At 35.7% G+C, this 23,646-nt stretch overlaps 1 protein-coding gene and 1 long non-coding RNA gene across 2 annotated transcripts in view; one reads left to right on the top strand and one right to left on the bottom strand.

The window, feature by feature from the left end:
- Dll (homeotic protein distal-less) overlaps positions 1-7,050 on the bottom strand; it is a 164,120-nt gene extending 157,070 nt beyond the window's left edge. The window contains exon 1 of the mRNA XM_074179615.1: positions 6,928-7,050. The gene's annotated coding sequence lies outside the window, so the exon portion shown is untranslated. The remainder of the gene's footprint in view (positions 1-6,927) is intronic.
- The window catches only part of LOC141484612 (uncharacterized), a 431,842-nt gene that overhangs the window by 231,353 nt on the left and 176,843 nt on the right, over positions 1-23,646 (top strand). The gene's annotated exons all lie outside the window — the stretch shown is intronic.

The following is a 23,646-nucleotide window of genomic DNA, read 5'->3' as shown; positions in this document are numbered from 1 at the left end:
AACTTCAAGATAATACTTCAATACCATGTGGCGAAAAATCCTGATACACTAAGCCAAAGGAGTCGAAGGAAATTGTGAGCAAATCCTTCAAATTTATTTATTTATTTATTCAACGGCAAAGCCAATTTACTAAAACATATTTAACAATGTGTGAGGAACTACAAAGTATTTTTGAATGCCCATGTCTGATGTCTACATTACAATTTACAATTTTACAAAACATTTAGCAAAGTATGAAATACAATATATTGATAAATCCTTACGTCTAGTGACTATATCACTAAAAGATGAAACAATTCTGGTACTTATAGGAAAAAGATGTAACAAATCTGGTACTTACAAAGAAAATGGTAAGGTAAAGAAAAGCTTCGAAAACGCTATAGCCTTTTCAATTGATTTTTGAAGACCTGAAGTGATACATTGAACAGATCTGAGTTTCTATAATATTGATTTCCCAGCTTCAAAATACGTGAAATGGGACTGTTCAAAGCATAATTGTTATGAAAAAATGTATATGAAAAATGTCAGGATTTCTCGTATCTTTTTGTTTAATATGATAAGTTATTAGTTGAAGGAGTTCTGGGCAGTTTATCTTACTATTTAATAAGTTGCAGAGGAAACTCTAGTTCATAAAAATTTCACTATTAGAGGTGATACATCAGACGCTGGAAACTTATCCATCAACTGTTTAACATATTGATGGCTCACATTATGATCTGGATGATACGTATTATAAATTCTTGCAGCAGCTTTAGCACATTCATTATTTTGATAATAGATTGCAACAATTTCTTTTCTTTCTTCAGTACAATAATCCATGTCGGAACACAGTGAACAAGGATGATCGTTTACTATTAATTGAATACATTCTACAAATCTAGAAGACCTGCGACAGAGAATTGCCGATTTCTGACTGACATCTTCAGTAATATAAGGAACGCTTTCGAAAGTAGACTGTATTATTGTATGTAACAAGATGGAAGGCCATTTTGAACATTTTATCTGTTGATTGTGTTGCCATTGATATTACTTTTGTTGATTTCCTCAATAAAATAGAAGAATGCATCACTCAACCCCCCATGCCATTGACAAAAGTAGGAGGGGGATAGTTGCTGACCGCAGGGAAGTGAGGTTTCCAGCATGATTTCTATATCAAAATTAGTCCTCCTAGAAATAAAAATTGACATGTTCTTTGAAATTTTCGATTACAGGCCTTTGGCAATGATGGTGTTCCGGATATTTTAGCCTCGAAGATGAGCCCCGAAGTGGTCGACCTACAGTAATCCAGGACGAGTATTTCGGGACATTGGTGGGACTGACCCATCACAAACAGTACGTAGGATGGCAGAAGAACCCAGCATCAGTGAAGCCGTGCCCGGGGGGGCGTCTAGGGGTCCGGACTCCCCTTAAGGCTAACCGGGTTGGCCCTAATGGCACTTCACAGAGATTTCATTATCCCAACTGATGATGTTATAACAGAATCTGCCCATAAAAAGTCTAGAAGGCTTTATTTTGTAGTATGAATTCACTGAACTGGAAATTTGAGGCTTTTAGTTTTTAAAAACGAATATGTAAGTGCAGTTTTTTCAGTGGAGAGCTGCTCCCGTGCCAATGTAATGGTAGTTAATTGAATTTGAATTGGCAGGTCTTTTTTATTGAAACCCAACCCCCCGAAACAAAAATATGGGCACGGCTTTTAGTTTTTAAAAACGAATATGTAAGTGCAGTTTTTTCAGTGGAGAGCTGCTCCCGTGCCAATGTAATGGTAGTTAATTGCATTTGAATTGGCAGGTCTTTTTTATTGAAACCCAACCCCCGAAACAAAAATATGGGCACGGCCTTATCAGCCTCCATGCGGTTTTTGATGCGGTAGATGGTAGTAAAAAAGTAAAAAACCTGATAAGTGGCTGCCTCACGATTTGAACTATCAAACACAAATTGTCACGTAATGAGATCTATTCTTTTCGGACGATATTCGTCTCGCCAGGAGCTGAAAACTCCACGAACAATATCGTCTCGCTCTGGTGGTCGAGAAGGACTACATCAGGCTTATCATCTTGTATGAGCCTGAGGGTGGGGAACGAGTAGTTCCAATAAATTCGACACTTCTCATTCCCCACAACTGATTCAATATCCCCCGGAACGTAGGGCAACACTGGTATCTCGTCTCCGTAAGAGTGCCGTAGATGGTAATATAGCACTCTTGGGGCCACGTTATGTAGATGGATATAAGCCGAGACCGCATTTGCTGGACATGCTCATAACAAGTGCATTATGGTCTCGGGCGCCTCGCGGCAGGCACTGCACCTTGTGTCAGGAACCTCTACACCCATCACGCGACTGAGGTAGAAGACACCACTCTGGCAAGCCATGATGAACCCCTTGGTTTCCGACTTCAGCCCACTCGACCGAAGGAAAGCGAAAGTCAGGCGCTTTGATAAGCCAAGGTCTTCAATGTTATTGAAGAAGACCCCATACATTGGCTCATCCTTGTGTTTCCGCAGAAGTGAAGTGATCTCTGCGGCTATTATATGAACCGGTTCCAACTTGGTGACAGAGTTGTGGTCACCTCGTTCAGTATCGAAAACTAAACCGAGTTCATCAGCAGTGGCCCTAAAGATAAATGCCCAAATTCCTGCTTTCTCATGATCACGGACCATGGAGAGAAGGGGATCCGAACTCCTGAAGACTTTACAGGCTATATCCAGTTCCATTCTGTCATGTAGATACGCTAAACTCAAAAGTCTAAGGCCTCCCTGTTGTCGGGGGAAGTACAACCGTGGAACGGATGATTTGGAATGCAAACTCCTATGGAGATGCATAATTTTTCTGGTCTTTATGTCGATTTGATACAGCTCCTCCCGAGTCAACTTCACTACTCCAAACCAGTAGAGTAAGATTGAAACGGCAAGCATATTTGTTGCAGCAACTTTGTTCTTCCCCGACAGTTCCGATGAGCAGATCTGTCGAAGTTTGTGCTGATACTTGCCGCGGAGAGAGTTCTTCACTGTTGTTACCTCTTGTGAGTGGCGTTGTTCCACCTGAAGTAAGTATACGTCTCTCCGGCATCCAAATGGTGTAGGGTGCTTCCATCTATGAGCTGCACATGCTCTCCGTGGTCTCCGCATCATCCTCTTTTGAGATGGACCATTGCACATTGGTCTATCCCGAATTTCATACCGATAGCATGCGTGTACTCTTCCACCATCCCCAAGGGCTGATGGAAATCCCTCTCTCCAGAGGCATAAAGTTTAAGGTCAATGGGTGACCTTGTGCCTTCGGTTTCCAGGGTGCCACAGTCATACCCTCGACTATTTCTGAGCGCAACAGATAATGGCAATAGTGAGATGCAGGAAAGATGGGGACTGAGGGAATCGCTTTGAATTACACCCCTTCTGAAAGTGACCCACCCTGTTTGGACTCTGGCTTGACCAGATGTTATGGTGAATCGAGTTCGCCGGAGTGGTATCAGTTGTTCAATGCATCCCACTTTTTTGTCGGGATGCAAGGCATCTGTGCAAATGCAAGATGAGCTCATGCGATATTGCATCAAATGCCTTACGGTAATCAATCCAGGCCATAGAGAGGTTGAGCTTCTAATGTATCTAGTCCTGCGTTACACATCTATCGATGAGCAGGTTCTCTTTACATCCAGCGACTCCTCTCTTCGACCCTCTCTGCCCATATATCCGTTCGAACACTCGGTTAACTGCGGTGAGTATTCGTGTGTATAAGATGCTTGTAAACAACTTATATATGTTATCGGTCTGTAATTCTTAGGAATCGCAAATATTTGTATGTTTTATATCAGACGATGAATAAACATGATTATTTTCATATAATCTGTGGTATTGGGTATTTGGCACAGCATTGTGAATGTTTTCATTTAAGAAATCATTCTGATGACAGACACAATCAAAAAACAGTTATACCAGCTTTCCACCGAAGTCCCTTCCTATTTATTCTCACTATTTTCGAAACGAATCGTTTCATGGAATGAAAATCCATCAGGCATATCTCTCTTTCTTTTGAAAGGTCGACCCACCTGTGCATGACATCCATTCCGCCACGAAAACCCCAAAAACCGCCCGGAGCAACGGCTGTCAGAGTGCAGGGGAACCGAGAACGGACCCTTGTGGCGCCACCGGCTTGCTGCGCCCTTTGCGTCACGCGATCGCGGCACGCTAGATGCAACGGCCCTTTGTGCCACCGCCGACGCGACCTCTGCAGGGCTTGACCCAAGCGATTTGCCCTTTTCGGTTTGGAGACCGCAGAAATGAAAGTGCGAGGTTTTCCGTCCGGGGTTGGGGTTGCTGCCCTGTTTAGAGAACTTGAACTAAATTTCAATTCGAGGTTCAGTAAATGTACACAAAAAAATACACGAATGCTATTTTTCACCAGGGCCACAATGAGAAAAAAATATTATGGCCATGTACCTTCGATGTATTTAAATTAAGAATTTCAGAAAATTGCAGTTTCAAATAATAAAAGGTGACGCTAAAGTATAGTCGAAGTAAACGATATTATGCACTTTTGAAGTTCGCGGCACTCTCAATGGCCAAAAAACCAATACGTAGAAATGAACCGGCTGCAAACTAGTCCACGTGTTACTGTAGAATTGGCGGTTCGTATTAGATAATTATTACTAACCGAGATTTATGATTCGCCGAAGAGTTATAAAATTAAATTTGAAGTCATGTTACGGTGACGAATAGAAAACGGAGAATGCGTGGATGGTTATCGCCGTCGTGTTCAGTTCAGAAACTGAACGCGATTTGAGTGTTGAAATTCGATATAGGTGCAGTTAGAATTACTTAAAATGTTTGTTATATAATAGTAATAACGAGGGTGATAACAACACCGACGTTTTCCAGTGTAGTGATTCCAAAAGCGATGGTGAACAATGCGAAAAAGAGATTCCAGTGAATAAGATTCGGATGCATTTGAATATAGAAACACAGAGAGTATGTTTCAATGTATATAAGAATCTACATCTCGAATTTGGTTTCGAAGGAAACAAACTATTACAAGCAACACCAGATTTGACCGAAATTTCTTTCTCAACTGTACGTAAAATAGTCAAAAACAAACCTTATGAACGCAAGACGCGATGTGATACAGGATTATCAAAACATTCAGATGTTCATCTAATAAAATCATTGAAATAAACAATATAGGATTGTTTAAGGAAGAAATTGAATATTTAATAATAATAATAATAATCGATTTTATTGCCAGAAAATCACAACATATACATATAGATACCTATACATATGATAACGTGAAAGAAAAGTAGATATATATACATACATATATATATATATATATATATATATATATATATATATATATATATATATATATATACCTATATATAACATTTACAATTCTGACAAAAGGCAGAGTTCGTGCTTTCTCAACAAGAGTTGAGAAGCAGCGCTCTTCCACTCAACCTGCAAATTACTTCCAACAGACGGTTATAATGATCACATCTTTACTTTAGGTAAAAACTATACGGAAATTAATCCCTGGATAATTAACTAATGAAAAAAAAAGAAAATGAAAATATGAAAAATAAATAAAGTTTTCTAACTATCCTATTGGAAATATTTAAATTTTTTGTGGCACTTGCAAATATATATCGACACAGACAAGTAATGATAATTATATTGTTTAAAGTTACATGGATGATATCATCACGGTAATAATTAATTATTCAAGAAATTGGAGGTCTAAACCATCAAGTAGAATCAGTTTCGGTTTTTTCCGAAAAGAATAGCCATAAAATCAGCTGCTCTGACAAAACCCTTCAGAATTGCATAAAGAAACTAGGATTTAGATTTAAAATAATGAAAAAACGTCAAGTAGTTATGGAAAGCAGAAGAATAGTGGAATTGCGTAACAAATACTTAAAACAAATAACTAAATATAGAAAAGAACAAAGGAAAATTTTCTAATCGGACGAAACTTGGTATGACACCCACGACACAGTTACAAAAGGTGGACTGATGGTTCGAGAGTGTGTTCGCCTAACATGCCTGCGGAGGAATTAAAAGATGGGTTCCGAATTCTTTGAAATTATGTGGAAATAAACATGAGGACTGCAATGTTTACTATCATAAGGACATAGAAGCTACTATTTTCGAGGAATGGTTTGAAAACACATTGATCCCAAATTTGGATACGAATAGTGTAATAGTTTTCAATCCCATCGAGTTGATTTGAGGAAAATTGAAACAGAGCATCAGGCGTAAAAATTATTTTCCAAAATTTTATAAGAAGGACATAGAGCTAATTGAGGAAGAAGTCTCTAATATTACCGAAGAAGTCTGACAGAAAAGGACTAAAAAAGTAATTTTAGTTGAAAAAGACTATTAGAGAGTGGACACTTCCATATTAATTGTGGAAATAAATTCATTATTGATTTAAATGAGGACAGTGATAGAGTAACAGACAATATGGAAGAGGAATTATCAGAAGCTTTCGAAAAGAGTTAGTGAAGTGAGATGCAGGGTGTTGAAATTGATCTTTTTTGTTGGTTCTAAAAAAATGACTTTCACAAAAAATAAGTTATTTGCATAAGTTATTTTGACGAGCGAAATCATAATTTCGTATTAATTCATTTATTCATTTCAAATTGCCCTAACTTTTTTGACAGTGAACTTTTGGTACTTTTCATGGTAATTTCCACAGCTTTTCCAAGTAAAAAAAGTACATTTTCTCAAAAACGCTGGAGGTGATCGTTTTCGAAATATTTACAATTTTCTATACCGATGCATATCACTTAGGTCCTAGGGCGCTAAGTGAAGTTGCTGCAGACATAATCGATAATACACTGAGTGAAGACAGAATAGTACAATATGGGGTGCCGCAAGGTACAATATTGAGACCGGTATTATTTATTATCTACATGAATAATGTACTCACCTCACAGACCAACGGAGATATCATTAGTTTTGCAGATGACATGGCAATATTCTAGGAAGATACATCCTGGGAAAATCTGAAAAAGAAAGAAACACCAAAAGGTGACATAACAAGGATGAAAGATACGAGAGATAAAACCTAACCCCAACAAAGTTTGTGAATTATTGAATCTGATCCTGGACCAAAATAATACTGGTTTATAATCTACAAATGTAGGTAAATACTCACGCCAAAGTGATCTTTACGAAACTAAACCTGAGTATTGGGCAACATTCTTGCTGAATAACGTCTTGCAAGTACGGGACGAACACAAATAACTCGTTCTGAGTTTTTATTGATGTATTACTACACTGAGCGACTGTACATCATCGATACACTTTTGAATTCATATTTAATAATAGATAATAGTTATCACCAAATTTATGGAAGAACTTGTACTGCTTATATGTAATCTACTTGAACGTGACGTCACAAGTGACGCCTTGACACCTTTGAAGTCTTTTGGTGCGATTTTTAAACTTATAAATCGAAGTTTATATTATATATACCTACCTATAATATAATATATTTTCAACATTATGGAACAGTATTTCAAAATTTGTCATCATGCCTATCAGAAAAAGCCACACCCGACGATTTCCTTTCTGAATGATGTAATATACGAAAAAGAGTTATCATTATCAGCATTTGTTCAATAGGCAAGCACTCGAGAAATTATTGAAAATCCAGATAGCGAGAACAGTGAAGAAACAAAAGAGCCAAAGCGTTCGAGCTTAATTAATAAATTAAGGCCCGTAGCTAGGCGCCAGGCGGTACTTTCAAACGAAAAAATAATACATTTTTAACAGGATCCTTATAGGCATCAACGCCTTTCTGGGTGTATAGTCGATTTGAAAAGATAAACGGTTAGAGAGGTCTCTTTTCGCGAAGGCAGATGAATGGTTTGTTGACCTGACTTTATGTTTGTTGAAATGGCCTTTTGTTTTGTTAGCGTTTGCCTTCGTTTTACGATATAACGCGGCTGAGCTAAATTAAGGCGTTCGATGCAAAGTAGAAGAGGCCGATTGTATTTCGGGAATGGAAACACAGTTTTAAAAAAAAATACTTCACCACTATAAGTTATTTTGTAAATATTGTAAAATTTTTACAAAGAAAAATATACTATTTATCGGTACGTGAAGAAACATCTAACTGCGCGTAAGTACTAGTTCAATGTACCCAAAGTAATGATATTAGTTTTCCTCAGACTAGAGACCTGATGTATTTGAATCTATATATACAGGGCTTTTCATGATGAGCGTTAATTAGCCGTTTCTGGCAAACTATTCAACGGATCAACCTGAAAATTCCACAGTATGCATAAGTCAACTACTACACACTACTACTACTACATACGTCAACTATTTTAGACGAAGCGGCGTTGTCGCTTCTACTATAAAGTAGCGGCTTCTTTGATTTTGCAAATGGAACACCCCGTATATAATATCATATTATGATTTTCATTATCACTTTGTCAACAAATTCATAAACTATTTCCCTATACCTATCTATTACCGTTTAGAAGATATAAATTAATTTCGATATTTTTTTACCAAACATGAACTTATATAAATGCTGATAATTTTGAACTCTCTTGCACCAAAACGATCAAATTTGAAATGGAGTGGAATGATACTATGAGGATCTCCACTCCGAGTCATATTTTCATTTGCCTCATACTGGGTCTTCAAAAAATGCAGATACTTTGATTTCATGAAAAAATGAGTGGAACTCAATTTTTTCAAATGGAACACCCTGTATGTTTTAAACATTTTTGAGCTCTACATCCAATTTTAGATTAACTTTGTTCAGATAATACTATTTCTATTTTGAACCGTTTTCGAGATAAACTGTTTCAAACGGAAACTGACGTGGATTTCTTGCTCGTTTTTAGTGTTCGTTTTTAGTGTTCTAGACTACGCAACATGTTTGATGAATACATTGTAAACAGTAGTGGACCCAATATTGAACCCTGTGGCACACCTGACTTAAGTTTTAGATAGTTTGAATAGATTCCACCCTGGCACACTTTTTGTTCCCTGTTTATGATGTAACATTCAAGAAGTCTGCTAGCACTACCCGATAATCCCATATAGTTTAAAATGGCGAGAAGTAGATCATAGTTTAGAGTCTCAAAAGCTCGACTAAAATCAGAAATGAAAATGATGTGTCCTTTGAAATGTTCGATTAAATGTCCGTTTCTGACTTACAGTGGAGGTCAAGTTTTCGATGGAACGCCCTATATAGTAATAAACTGAAAAGAGGCGAAAAATTATAATCTTTTCAGAATTTGAGAAGGCTGAATTCAAACCAACTGAGCCTTCTCTACATCTCGGTGAATTATGGCCGTTTTTCCTCACTCTGTATATACAGTGTGACCCATTTTTAATGGAAACACTCCCCTATAATTTGAAGTTGTAAATCGATTTTAATAATTTTTTTTTGAAATGTCAAGGTCTACCTTGGGACAAAATTTGAAATGTTTATTGAAGTCGCAGGGCATACTACGATATTTTTTCTTAGTCGAAAATCGGGATTTTTTATTAGCGATTTTTTCATTAAAAAAATCACTACGCCACAGGATTCAGAGTGCCTCTAAACAGGTGTGATCGAAATTTCATGAAAAAATATTTATTATTAACAAAGTTATGACAACTCAAAAATTCGAAAACTCACACAGCTACCAGTTACAAAAAACACCCTATACAGATCGTCCTCGTATTAGCTGCGGTACGGTAAATAAAAATAAATAAAATATTCAATGAAACTGGTGCAGTATCAAAAATGATGTTAAAAAGTAATCCTGTACAAAGACGAAACAGGAATGATCAAATCATTTTAGATTATTTCGGAAATAATCCAAATGCCAGTACAAGGAATGCCACTTTAGATTTGAATATTCCACGAGAAACTATTCGGAGATGTCTCAAGGCGAAGAAAATTAAACCTTTCAATCCAAAATTTTCACACACACTTCAAGAAGGCGACGAAGCAAGACGCCTGGAATATTGTTTATGGGCCCAGGGGAATATTTAAACAATAGAAATTTCCTAAAAATAATTTTATATACCGACGAAGCCACTTTCACTACAAATGGAGTAGTGTCATCACAGAATTGTCGCTATTGGCCAACGGATAATCCTAACTGGTAATAAACTGTAAAAGCCAGTATTCCCAAAAAATCAACTTCTGGTGTGGGATATTGAACGAACGAATTATTGGTCCTTTCTTTTTTGAGGAAAACATTAATGCTCAGAGGTTTCTAGAATTTTTAAACACAGAGTTTTGGGATGCTATTCACGAGCTGCCAATCAATGAACGAACAAATTTAATTGTCTAGTTAGATGGGTGTTCAGTTCATTATGCCAGAGCTGTGAGGCAATGGCTTAACGAACATTTTCCAAACCGATGCATAGGCCGTGGTAGTTCGTTTATAGAGTGGCCACCCAGATCTCCAGACCTCACAGTTTTGGAATTTTTTCTCTGAGGAATTCTCACACAAAAGGTTTACAAAAACCGCTCAAGAGATAGAAATGAACTTTGTGCAAGAATTCGACAGGTATGTGCAGATATTAGCCCTCAAGAACTAAGGAACGTAATCAGAAACATTCGTAAGCGCTACGACACATGTATCGAAATAAGTGGTGGATTAGTAGAGGCTACTAGAATATGAGTTAGAATTAATTGTTGCACTGAATCGAAACATTTTAATAATTAGTTATTAGTTACGTTTATTAAAATTTTTTGCTTCATTGTTAGTTGAATTTTGTGAATGTAATTCCGTTATTTTCATTAAAAATATTTACGCTATTTGTTTTTTTTTTTTTCATCTGGCGGCACTTTATTGTTGAAATCATAAAACAAAATGATATATTGTGACTGTTAGCTGTGTGAGTTTTCGAATTTTTGAGTTGTCATAACATTGTTAATAATGAATATTTTTCCATGAAATTTCGGTCACACCTGTTTAGAGGCACTCTGAATCCAGTGGCGTAGTGATTTTTTCAATAAAAAAATCGCTAATAAAAAATCCCGATTTTCGACTAAAAAAAAATATCGTAGTATGCCCTGAAACTTTAATAAACATTTCAAATTTTGTACCAAGGTAGACCTTTTAGTGCTTGACATTTAAAAATAATTATTAAAATCGATTTACAACTTCAAATTTCAGGGGGTGTTTCCATTAAAAATGGGTCACACTGTATAAACAACTCATTTTCAGATGTTCAAATCCCTTCGTGAAACCTCCGAACATCCAAATCGTCGTTATCTCCAGACTCTTTCCGCCTTAGGTCTCACCTTCCCGGCGTCTAAGAGGTCAACCTAGCCAGCACACTTTCTCTGATTTCCGTTATTATCAAAAAATGTGAATTTCAGAATTCACGCAACTTCATGTTTATTGTTAGGATTTTTTGCCGCTTAATAACCGGGTTCGGCGTTTCTTCGAGCAATTATATCGGACGGTAATTTTCAGGGATAGGCTTCGTCTTGTATTCGACGAGTTTTGGGACAGGCAGCAATGGCTTTTCAAGATCCACGGCATGCGAAATCGCTTAGAAATTATCGATTTGGTCTGGTGTGGATAATTTCGGCTTTTGTGAAATCTAAGCGCGCGGCACGAGGACAAAACATTTAAGTATTGCCGATTGGTAATTGGGAGAAAGCTTGGTACCATCGAAATCTCTTCAGTTTTATAGGATAATCTGAGTTTCTTCAAGGTTTTTGACCGTTCCTCAATTCACAAAAAATTGAAAACTGTAATTCGTTACGGAATTTACAGGGGTTTGCTTTACCTACTTACTACATGAGCTTACAAATATGTCTGCTATTCTCCTGAATCTATATAGAATACATCATAGTTTTTTACTAGACAAAATCAGAATAAAAAGAAATGGATCACACATGAAATAAAACAATCTAGTCAAAATTTAAAAGGCCTTTTTAACCTACAAAAATTTTCTCCCGAACTGAAACGTTACTGTGTAACGTTATATCACTTCCAAATTATTTTTTTCTCATGCCATCCTATCAGAACTTATTGTACCACTTACTTTTATGGTAAATCTCTCATTGTCTTCTGGCAGTTTTCCAGAATTGCAAAAATGTGGTAAAATAACACCTGGATATGAAAATAACTGTCGTCAGAGCCTTGAAAATTACAGACCAGTCACAGTACCTTCAACTTTTTCCAAAGTATTCGAGTATTATTTTTTAGAAAGATTAATGTCATTTTGTCATGAATATGATACAATTTCGAGAAACCAACATGGATATTTGAACAAAAAATCTACGAAGACTGCGGTGTTTTCTTATTATCAAAAAATAAAAATTACGATCAATGACGGGGCTTTCACAGACTGATTCATGCAAAGATATATTCAAGAGACTGAAAATATTAACATTACCATGTCTAGTCATATCAGAGTTGAGTATGATAGTATTCGACAATAATGATGAAATTTATATGAGGAACAAACAAAATTATAGTTTCAATACAAGATAAAAGAATGATTTTTCAATTCCATTCGGAAAATTCAAAATAACTCACCTCATATCGCTCCTAGAATATACAATGCTCTTCCTTCAAATGTGAGAAAACTGCATGACAAAACAATCATTCAAATATAATTTAAAATCCTTTTTGACAGAACAGTGTTTTCATAAACTGGACGAATATTTGTCGTGGCAATTTGCGGTGAAATCAATTTTTTAGTATTTGTATTATTGTATTTTAACTGTATACAAGTGACTTTTTCCATATGGTTTGTAACTGTATTAAAGAAATGAATGACTATTATTATTATTTTTTTTTCACCGTAGTGTGCGCTGGTCAGGCCCTATCCCCCGAAGCCCCGATACATTCGGGAGGGCGCGCCAGCATAATCAACCAATGACCACTCCCCACACCGTGGGGTAAGTGATCATTGGGTCCGAGAATCATGTGCCCTGAGCAAACGCAGTGAGCCAAGAATGACAGCCTTCTGCATCTGTGCGGCTAAAATTTCTGCCTTAGTGCGGCAAGCCGGTAAGATTTTGAGATTCGAGAGTAGAGAAGACATCATTCCACCAAGAACTCCAATAATCAGAACAACCATCTTGACAGAGTGATCTGGATAAAGTCTGCGGAGTTCGAAGAGAAAATCTCGATATTTTATCCGTTTTTCCTCCTCTTTTCTGACGATATTCGTCTCGCCAGGAGCTGAAAACTCCACGACAAATATCGTTTTGGTCTGGTAGTCGAGAAGGACTACATCAGGCTTATTAGCTTGTATGAGCCTGAGGGTGGGGAACGAATAGTTCCAATAAATTCGGCACTTCTCGTTCCCCACAACGGATTCAATATCCCCGGAGCGTAGGGCAACACCGGTGTCTCGTCAATACCGTAAGAGTGCCGTAGATGGTAATATAGCACTCTTAGGGCCGCGTTATGTCGATAGATATAGGCCGAGACCGCATATGCTGGACATGCTGATAGCAAGTGCATTAGGGTCTCGGGCGCCTCGCGGCAGGCCCTGCACCTTGTGTCAGGAACCTCTATACCCATCACGCGACTGCGGTAGACTAAGGTGTTGAAGACACCATCCTGGCAAGCCATGATGAACCCCTCAGTTTCCGACTTCAGCCCACTCGACCTGAGAAAAGCGAACGTCAGGCGCTTTGATAAGCCAAGGTCTTCAATGTTATTGAAGAAGACCCCATGCATTGGCTTATCCCTGTGTCTCCGCAGAAGTAAGGTGATCTCTGCGGCTTTTATCTGAGCTTTTTGCTGAACGGTGACAGAGCTGTAGTCACCTCGTTCAGAGTCGAATACTATACCGAGTTCATCAGCTGCTCGAGCAGCTGCCCTAAGGAGAAATGCTCCAATTCCTGCTCTCTCATGGTCACGGACCATGCAGAGAAGGGGATCCGAACTCCTGACGACTTTACAGGCTATATCCAGTACCATTCTGTCATGTAGACACTCCAAACTCAAAAGTCCACGACCTCCCTGTTGTCGGGGGAAGTACAACCGTGGAACGGACGATTTGGAATGCAAACTCCTATAGAGATGCATCATTTTTCGGGTCCTTACGTCCTTATTATTATTATTATTATTATTATTATCCTTGGGCTTGGTAGCTGATTTTCAGGCTCCCTCTCGGGAATCGGAAAATATCAATGCTAACTTTTCTAAACAATATACGGATGATGGATCCCAAAGCTTAGATAAAATAAATATAGTTCAAAAAGACCGAAAAACACGCTTTTATAGCATACGAAACTAAAAAAATTAAAAATAAATATACTTTAAAAAAACTAAAAAACTAAAGAACATCGAACTAAAAAGTTAAAAAAAAATTTTTTTGTTAGCTCGAAACAATAACGAACGAAAAATAATAGTAGGTATTATTGTGGGTGCTTTTTGTCATATTTTTTTTATATCAAGCGCCCTTCGCTTTTTTCACAATGATACTAATATTTTTCGTTCGTTATTGTTTTAGACTTATTTAAAAAACATATATTTTTAACTTTTTAGTTCGATGTTCTTTTAAAGCGTGTTTTTTCGTTTTTTAAACTACATTTATATATTTTGATTCCTGTTACGTGTCACTTTCAGGGAACAGTACATTGTCGTCGCAAAACTTATTATTTCGCATTCAGCTCCTGTGAGGAATAGATTATTCATGTAAACAGTAAAGAGTAAGGGCCCTAACACGGCACCTTATGGTACACTACATGTAATCATTTGTTCCTTTCTGGAAACAGGACATTGTCGTCCGCAAAACTTATTATTTCACATTCAGCTTCTGTAATGAATAGATTGTTCAGGTAAAAAGTAAAAAGTAAAGGCCCTAACACGGTACCTTGTGGTACACCACATGTAATAATTTGTTCCTTGCTTATGTGGTTTTGAATTCGCACTTTTTCTTCCACTTGAATATGATTTCAAAAGATTGTATACTGTACCTCTCATACCCATATACTCTAACATACATTGATTAGAAAGTCATCGAGCTTAGTTTTCATCCTCAGAGCAGACACTGGTAGTAATAGAATCCACGTCGAATGTCATGTTATTTTTCGCATTCTGTCTGATATGTTTCTGGTTAGGAAATGAATTGAATCAGTCATCAACTTTTTTATTGCAGATGAACTTGTGATCCAACATCAGGCAGCGATGTTTCGACCCGCCAAGGTCTCATCATCGGAACTAGGCTCACATCTGAATCGGGCTAAAGAGGATAAGCCTAAAAGTAAAGGTGACGATCGATAGAAGACTCAGTCGGTTATTTTTTATATTCGAGTGTTAAGTCTGGTGTCCGATACATGGCGTTTTCGAGAGGACAACGTCATCACCTTCACTTTATTGTACCATACAAATATTTGTTTTGTTTTATTTCCATGCTTCTCCTTCTTAATTTGTCGTATGTTTTGAAACTTCTCCCTATCATTGAATTCACTATACTTCTGAAGATCCCTGAATACGTTTCATTAATACTCTCAATTCAAAGAACAATGATGATGCAGCGCAAGATTCTCGGTGGAGATAACTCAATTGTAGTCCGTATCCGGATGTGAATAGTCAACACATGACGAAGCGTAGGGCGACAAGATGTAGTCGAAATAAAATTTTACGGGGGTTTGTCAAAATATTCGTGGTATTCGTGAAGTCATAACAACACTTATCTATTTCTTCTAAATATTGCTAAGAGTGTCTTTCAAGGACGTTTCAAAATTATCGATTGAAAATTGTAATAAGGTTATACAGTGGGACCGGTAGAATTCGCATCTTATATTTTTTTGAGATTTCACTTTAGCATCAATGTATGCCTCGCTCAATTTGAATAACAACCGAAAAACAGTAAGTGATGAATTTCATCAGTTCGGACTTTCATTGTCTAATATTATAAAAAATGATTTGAAATTCCTAAGAGAACCACGACAAATTAAAAATTACAAGGAATATCTGAAAATAACAATAATATCAGTCAAAAAAACCTAAAATGAAATCATAGTGAAATAAAATACGATTAAAAAAATAGAACAATTAACAAAAAATAGAAAAACAAAAAAAAATAAGAGATTCTAAGCCACTTCATGACGTTTCCATTGTCGTGAAGTAACTTAGCTTGGAATCTCAAAAATGTTTTTGACTTTTTATTTTTTGTTGAATTGTTCTATTCTTTCGCTTGTATTTCATTTCAATGTAATTTCATTCATTTCAGAGTTTTTCTGCTCAATATTATTGTTATTTTCAGCTATTCCTTGTAATTTTCAGTTTGTCTTGGTTCTTTTAGGAATTTCAAATCATTTTATATAATATCAGACAATGGAAATCGGAACTGATGAAATTCATCATGAAACATTGTAAATCAACTTCAAACAAACTGTAACTGATCATAAGATTCAAGCTACCTGTCATTTTTATTGTGTTTCATGAAATTCCAAATGGGAGATAGCATAAGATACATAGTTTAAATATTTTGATAATTTTTTGTAAGATGCAACGCTGTTGCGATGAAAGAGTCACCCTTTTAAGGTAACTTTAACGAAAAAAATATCTAAAAATATCTGAAAGTAACTAATATAATACAAAAAAGTACAGAGTGACATCAGTAAAGTCTATGTTCAGTGGAAAATACAATTTTCAAAGAAGACTCCTAAAAACAGGCTAAGCTTTTGAAACAAACTGATATTGACGTGTCAACTGTCCGTTTACATGTCAAGACAGTTAACTGACAGCTGACACGTTAAGACAGTTGACTGACAGTTGACATGTCAAGACAGTTGACTGACAGTTGACACGTCAAGACAGTTGCCTGACAGTTGACACGTCAAAACAGTTGAGTGACAGTTAACACGTCAAAACAGTTGAGTGACAGTTGACACGTCAAAACAGTTGACACGTCAAGACAGTTGGCTGACAGTTGACACGTCAAAACAGTTGACTGACAGTTAACTGACAGTTGACACGTCAAGAAGAGTATTTCGACCAAGCCGCTGAAGATGATTACCGCAGTTGCAGTTGAAACTTTTGGAGATAATAACCAATGGGAAGAACACGGCAAAACCCGGAAACCTACCAAAACATTGACGCCATCCCCAGCATCAAACCTGAGTTTATTTTGCCACAGAATTTTCGAATCAATCGAGTTACTACGTTTTATATTGATATTTTAAATTTGATTATGATGAACGAGAACGGGAATGTTTCCTACTTATTCATCAAGTATCATCAATGTATCATCTTTCCCTCCAACCGATTTCCTGGAGTCTTTGAAGTCCACTAAATACTCGTTAGGACAACAAGAGGATTGTTCCGAATTCTTGGGGTCCTTGTTGAATACTCTTCGTGAGCAAAACAATAGCAAATTCAATACTCCTGATCGCTCTGGATTGAATAATTCCGAACAGTCCATCTCGTCTTGTGTTTGTAAATCTTCTGCCGGAAAAATCCTCACTTGTTTACTTTGTAGTAAAAGTTCAAGAAGTAGCGAAAACTTATGTGAATTTCTGGAACTTCATCTAGCGTTTCCTAGTATGACAAACAAACAGTCCGTGCAAAGGTTATTGTTAAATCATCTGAAAATGGAATTTTTAACAGGTGATGATCGACTGTATTGTCAAACATGCGCCAAACTAACTGACTGTTATAAGGAAACAAGTATATCTGAGGCACCAGTCAATCTAATAATAACACTGATGATTTTCAAACAAGACTCAACCTCTAACGGAAGCAAGAAACTCTTTGAAAGGTTCGAAATAGATGAACATTTCAACCTAGCAGACCACTATTATAATATTCATGCAGTCATTGTTCACTGTGGTTCTGGCGTTGAATTTGGTCATTATTACGACTTGGTCAAAGACAAAACGGACTGGTTTAAGTTTGACGACAGTCGTGTCACGAAGTGCTGGCGATGTATTGAATCTATTGGAGCCTCTGGAGACACTCTACATTTTGTTTTATAAGAGAGAGGACATTGTTAGATCAAGATCTTCAGATGATGTGGTGCTGCAGGTTTTCCGGGTTTTCCTGCAGCTGAAAAAGCAAATGCGCCACTGGAATCAATGAAGTCGCCTCGGAGCGCCAATTAATTTTTATTGTTGTTTTCATTTTTTTCGTTGTTAGAATTGTGTATATTTTTTCATTGAGTGTAGCTGAAAGGACCGTTATATTATTGGTTGGAAACGTAACAAAACAGTGTTTTCTAGATTGAGTAAAGTATTTGATTCAATTTCAATTCCAACAAATTTTATAATAATTGACTGCATTTTTTTAGTGCTGGTGGTAGTATACCTTTATTGGTAGTCTAAAAACCATATTTCTCGAATATCAATCATTTTATTGTCAAAATGACTTCTTCTGACAATTTTATCTCAATTCTTGCCACAACTACATTCAGTTGTATCTTGGGGTTGTCAAATAAATTGATAAATGGCAATCCCATCAGGAAATGACTACGATTTAATGGTTGTAAACATAGATTGCATGCAGAATTAATTCATAAATCCGAGACAACAGGAGAGATAATAACTGTAGATAACGGGGATTTTTCGGAGATTCCAATCAGCAAAGTACAAATAGTTCTGGTTTCTGGTGGTACCTCCGATTGCATCTAGTGCTACTTACACATGCCGAGTAGTTTTAAATCGAAGAGAAGATATACTTTTGTACCATAGGCGTAGTCATTAGGTATTTTGTTGCAAATTCATTCAAAAAATCATCTTGGTATTGTGGGTGAAAAGTTTAATTTCTCAAAAGGATTTCTGACGAAATTATATTGGAACATCCTTAAGCTAATTCAATTGAAACGCATTCTAGTCGGCGATAGAGTAGCAGTAGGTGAAGATGAACCAGTTTCATTGAATATTATTATTATGTTGGAGAAGAACTATTCAAGGTCAAATTGATTGTGAAAATAGTCACATATTTCATTTATGCTACATATCATACGATGAAAATATATAGGAAATAAAATAACAAAAATTATGAACGTTTCAGAACAGACACACGATAGTTTTTCGCCATCATTCGATATATTCCAAAATTAGGCTACTTTATTTCTTGAAATAATGATATCATATCAGACCTTAGCGGAGTAATCAATACGTATATTATCGCGGCTTTTCGTCAGATGTGTATTTAGCAACCAGCGGAGTCCCGCAAGGATCCAATATCGGTTCCTTATTGTTTTTACTATTTATTAATGATCTGTGCAACTCAATAACTTGCAATAAATTAATGTTTGCTGATGATTTGAAACTGTATACATCTATAAACAGTTTAGATGATTGTAACATTATGCAAAAGGAGATTGATCTTTTACAAATTTTAGAATATATCTAAATGTAAAATTGTTACATTCAGTAGAAAACTTAATACACTAGAATTTCTTTACCACATAGACAACTTTATATTGGAAAGAGCTGAGAATATTAGGGATCTAGGAATCTATTTTGATCATCAACTAACTTTCAACTACCATATTAATCATATTATAAATTCAGCTTACCGCGCATACGGTTTTATAATAAGGAACTGCAAAAATGTTCATAATATGCTAACCTTGACCTCTCTGTATTTCAGTCTGGTAAGGCCAAAACTAGAATATGGGTCCATTATATGGAACCCCATATACCATCAATACACATCAGCAGTTGATAGAGTCCAAAAGAAGTTTTCAAAATTTCTTACTTTTAGAATGACCGGAACTTATCCTCCAAGAAACTGTGATTACCCTGATCTGATATGCAGATTTGACTTTGTAGCCTTAGAAAAAAGAAGAAATCAGGCATCTGTTTTATTTCTATATAAGCTATTGAATGGCAAATTGGATTGTCCTGTACTATAAGCAGAAATTGATATCTTTGTTCCAAGAATATCTTATAAGCACATCAATACTTTTTTTTGCAAAAGGGCACAAACTAACTTGATGTTGAAATCACCAATCAATCTGATGTGTCGTAATGCGAACAAGCTCTCTACTAACATCGATCTTTTCTGTTGCAGTATCTGTGAAATTAAAAAAAAATCTGCGTACCTATAAGTCATTTATGTTTTTTATATCAAATAGTATTGATCTTATATCAAATACTATTAATCATTCAAGTATGTTAGTTTTGCTCTGTAATTGGAAACTGTTGGGCAATAAACGCTATTATTATTATATCATATACTTTAGTCGATCTACAGATTACTTTTTGATGATGGAACAATTTCCTTCAATTTTCACCAAAAAAATGTATGTGTTTCTAGTTGAAAATCGAAACAAATTATATAACAATATGGACCTCATATGCATAGAAACCTCAGAAGGAAATGTCTTACGGGGTCAAATTGCCTGGCCAACGTCGTTCTCAAAGAAATATGGACCAATGACGCCACCAGCCTAAAATCCATACCAAACATTGTCTTTTTCAGAGACCTCATTGATCTTCAGCTTGCAGCACAAGTTCACCCCTTTGAAGACTCTTGCTCGTGTGAGAATGTCAGCTGGTTATTGTAAGAATTCATAATAAATCACCACTAAACTAGTTGCCATCGTCCATCTACGATGGAATGAAATTGTATTTCGAAATATAAAAAATGTATCGCCACCTTGTCCCCACCCCGTTCCGCCGCAATTCCACTAATTCTCACTCGCCCCTCGTACATGGCTCTCGCACTCCCGTCGAATCCGTCTCGATCTCGTTTTACCTGTCCTCTGCCGGCGCCAAGGAAACACACCTCTGCTGCGTCTTTCAGGCAGCCGTTCCGACACAAACGGAAAAAAAGCGAATCGGGGTGCCACCGCTAACTCTGACGTCTCTTGATCTCACCGAAGACGCGTAGACCGCCCTTGCGATTTACCGGGGCGGGTGATTAGTAGGAAATTGGCAGGAGTGGAATTTGTCTTGAATTTACAGAATGAAGAGTTAATAATAATAATATACTTTATTGTCATCAAGAATGAATCTTGTGGACAAAGCTTGTGAAAAATAAATACAAATGTAAGTATAGAAATATAAAATGTGAATATGAAAACACCTACAAAAAAATAAAGCTAGAACATACACTATAGTTCAACGCCGAAATTTTGTATCAACATGGTTGTATACAGATTTGTTTAAAAATATTATCAACACTTATATAATAGACATATAAACATATAAACTTATACAGTGTGACCCATTTTAAATGGAAACACCCCCCTAAAATTTGAAGTTGTAAATCGATTTTAATAATTTTTTTTAAATGTCAAGTACTAAAAGGTCAACCTTGGGACAAAATTTGAAATGTTTATTAAAGTTTCATAAAGGGCCATACTACGATATTTTTTCTTAGTCGAAAATCGGAATATTTTATTAGCGATGTTTTTATTGAAAAAAGCACTACGCCACTGGATTCAGAGTGCCTCTAATAGGTGTGACCAAAATTTCATGAAAAAATATTCATTATTAACAAAGTTATGACAACACAGTCACATTATATCATTTTTTTATGATTTCAACAATAAAGCGCCGCCAGATTAAAAAAAACAAAACAAATAGCTTCGAAATAATTAGTTTTTCCAAAAGATGATTAGAAAAATATTCAAATAAAGAGCTGTCTCTCATCAAATATGTTCCTGAAGTCCTTAAGACCAAAATAATATCAATTATTATTAATCAACTGAACCCTATCATTGTATATCGTAATATATCAATCAATCAATTGAATTTTCACTGCCGCCACAATGTTATAGTCAAAGCTTCGAAAACATAAATGAAAATCAACCACAGAAATCTATTGAAACATATCAACTTCAGTGTACCTCAGGGAACAATTTTGAAACCGATCATTCACCTTATACACATAAATAGTATTTCAGCAGCTATCTTGCAAGAAGCACATGCATTCTATATCAAGGAGGATACAGTAATATTGAAACAGAGGCCAAGCCCTCGCCCAGACGACTCATGAATCTCTCCATTGGAGGTTCCACAAAAAAATATGAATATCTAGGAGTATTTCTCGATATTCTCAACTATTTTTCGATATAATCTTTATATCAAAGTCACCCTCCTTAAATACATAATTTTGAACAAACCTTGTGAAAGTGAACAAAGAAAACAAATCTGAAAGCTAAGATTCATTCATACTCTGAAATTCTAATATGATAGATAGGGAAAATTTACAAGGACATACTTTCATTTCAAATCATAATGCAAACCTACACAGAATTAGGATCAACAATCATATTGTTTTTTTACACGCTTTATATTAACTTCGCCTGTATGTATGTTTGTTTGTTTGTAACTGTCAAGCTCGGATCTGACAGAATTATCGGCATTATTGCTTGATCTATTCGGGGGCAGATGGCGCCTACGTAACTATCAATTATTGCTTGATCTATTCGCGAGCAGATGGCGCTGTACATAACCTCTTTGATAGGTTGTTCAAAAGAATATCAAAATAAAAAACATATTTTAAGAATTATAAGTGTTAGCGAAATTTTGTACTACAGAAAATATTTAGATATTTAATAAATTCATGGATGTAGGTTACTACGTGGTAGGTAATCATAATGAAACGAGAAATGAAAATTCTGTTTTTTCACAACTTTTATTTGTAACTAACGTTACTGCAGTTTCGTCCTTTATGGACATTTTCAAACTTATACAATAAACTTTTTATTGTATAAATATTTATAGATATTTAAATATTTTCAATTACCCGTGATTTGGTACAATAAAAAGTTTTGAACAGAACGGAAGATACGTTTTAAAATCTAATTCGATTATTTGAAAGCAAACCAGAATATGGATTTCAGCAATGAAAACTTTATGCAGTTACCTAAATATTTCAAAAAATCAAAAAATTAGAGTTGAGGCGCTTGACATACATATCAAATCAAAAGATTGATTTGAAAAACAAAATGAATCACTGAAAAAAAATTTTAATCCATTGACTTACTGCATCTCAGTATTACTATAGAGGAATTTCACATTCGTGCGTCGTCTGTTAAAGATTTATAATACTAGTGAGTAGAACTTAATTTTTTTTAATTTTGACAAAATCCGACTAATAAGTGAAAAATAAATATAGTTTAAAGAAACTAAAATACACGCTTTTATATCATATGAAACTAAAAAGTGAAAAATATAGTTTTAAAAAACTAAAAAAACACGCTTTTAAAGAACATCGAACTAAAAAGTTGAAAATAGTTTTTTAAATAAGCTTAAAAGAATAACGCATGTGAAATACTAGTATTAGTGTGAAAAAAACGTGGGCACTTTGTGCCATATTTTTGTATATCAAGCGCTCATCGCTTTTTTCGTTCGTTATTTTTTTAAGCTTATTTAAAAAAATATTTTCAACTTTTTAGTTCGATTTTCTTCAAAAGCGTGTTTTTTAGTGTTTTAAAACTATATTTATTCTATTTACAGTATTGTAATCGAGTTGGACTTTAATTTGAGTCACACCAGATTATATAAAAAAAAAACAAGTAATAAAATAAATGAGGTGTATATCGATATTTCATTAAATAAACTCTATAGAGCAAACAATTACCTTGCTTTTCGTCAAGTGGTCAACGATAGCTAAAAATTATTTTCTCTACGTTGCTATAAATGGTAATATTTATCGAACATTCAGTTTTTCAAATGATTCCATCCGTTCTAGGTGCGATTTGTCTAAGTTCGTTTCTTTAATTCAATCAGAAATTACGTTTTAAT

The sequence above is a fragment of the Leptinotarsa decemlineata genome, unplaced genomic scaffold (genome assembly GCF_025532065.1).
Source record: "Leptinotarsa decemlineata unplaced genomic scaffold, Ldec_3_MD MMD2_tig00026282_RagTag_RagTag, whole genome shotgun sequence".
Taxonomy (NCBI): domain Eukaryota; kingdom Metazoa; phylum Arthropoda; class Insecta; order Coleoptera; family Chrysomelidae; genus Leptinotarsa; species Leptinotarsa decemlineata.
Note: the sequence above shows the minus strand (reverse complement) of the source record. Positions and strands in the feature narration are given on the sequence as shown.